Source organism: Elephantulus edwardii, unplaced genomic scaffold (genome assembly GCF_000299155.1).
Source record: "Elephantulus edwardii isolate Elephantulus edwardi_28Jun2011 unplaced genomic scaffold, EleEdw1.0 scaffold00330, whole genome shotgun sequence".
Lineage (NCBI taxonomy): Eukaryota > Metazoa > Chordata > Mammalia > Macroscelidea > Macroscelididae > Elephantulus > Elephantulus edwardii.
This window is the reverse complement of record NW_006400080.1, coordinates 2,332,310-2,333,921: the sequence shown is the minus strand read 5'-3', so window position 1 is coordinate 2,333,921 and position 1,612 is coordinate 2,332,310.

Below are 1,612 nucleotides of genomic sequence, written 5' to 3'. Positions count from 1 at the left end.
TTCATTTTAGACAGTTTTTGGGGACTTTAACTATAAAACAGTGGATATTTAAGGTTGATTATGGGTGTTATGTGTAACAGCAAAGTGTGGTCATGAAATTTAAATGTTGTTAGGTGTCATCAATTCATAGTAAGCCAATGAATAACAGGTCTAAACCCTGTCCTATCCTGTGCCATCCTTGGCATTGCTGACATGTTCAAGCCAAGTGCTACAGTCAACATGTCAATCCATCTGGCTGAGGGTTTGTTTTGTTTATTTCTAACGGAACCTCCAACTTTTCAAACATGATGTCCCTCTCCAAAGAACAGCCACTCTTAGCAACATGCTTGCAGTATGTGAGGTCAAGCTTTGTCATCTTTGCCTCCAAGAAGGACTCTGACTTTAATTTTTCCAAGATATATCTGTTTGTTCTTTTGGAGGCCCATGGGATTGTAAGTATTCTTTTCCAACATAACTCAAAAGCATCAATTCTTCTAATATCATCCTTATTTTATTGTCCAGCTCTCAGATGCGTAACAAATGATTCAGGTGCACCTTAATCCTGAAATTAATACCATTGTTTAATGTTGAGATGCAATCCATACTGAAGGCTGTATTCTTTGATTTTCTGCAGCAAGTGCTTCAAGTCTTCCTCACTTTTAGCAGGCAAAGTGGTGTTACCTGCATAACACAGATTATGTATAAGTCTTCCTCTAACCTGATGTCACATTCTTCTTCACAGAGTCCATGGTCTTGAATAATTTGCTCAGCATACAGACTGAATAGTTGTGGAAAGAAGATATCATCCTATTGTGCATCTTTCCTACCTTTGAACCATGTAATGTTTCCTTCCCCTGTTTGACAACAGCTTCTTGATGTAGGTATAGGTTTTGAATGAACACAATTAAGTGTTCGGGGATTCCCAATCTTCTCAATGTCAGCCTTGATTTATTATACTCCATACAATCAACTACCTTTACACAGTCAATGAAGCATAAATAGACATTCTTCTGGCATTCTCAGCTTTCAACCAGGATCTTTCTGACAGCAGCAGTCTCATCCCGGTGCAACGGCTTCTTCTAAATCCAGCCTGAACTGAAGTTCTCTATTAGTGTACTATTGTGGCTGGTTTTTAATGATCTTCAGCAATGTTTTGCTTGTATGTGAAATTAATGATATTGTTATAAATTTAAATATGGTAACTGACTTAAAGGGTCTAACATGGGTCTTGAGACAAGATATATAGGCTCAGTGAATACTAAGTTTATCCAACTGTCCTCTTGTTATGTTGTTATCTATTCAGAGATATTTGTTGACAAGTAGAGTAGGAAATATTGAGTACAAGATAGAATTAATATATATCAAGTGGAATATGAAAAAATATTTTTATTGACTACATTTAAGAATGATAAGCAAAATCATACGTAGATTGTTGTTGTTGTTATGTGCCATCGAGTCGCTTGCGACTCATGGCTATCCTATGTACAAGACCTCTAAATGCTGTTCTATCCTGTGCCAACCTAGCCATCTCAAACGCACTTATTCCCACTGCTCCAGTCACAGAATCGATCCATCTCACCAAAGGTCTTGCTCTCCTTCGCTTCCCCTCCACTCTGCCAAACATGATGTCCCT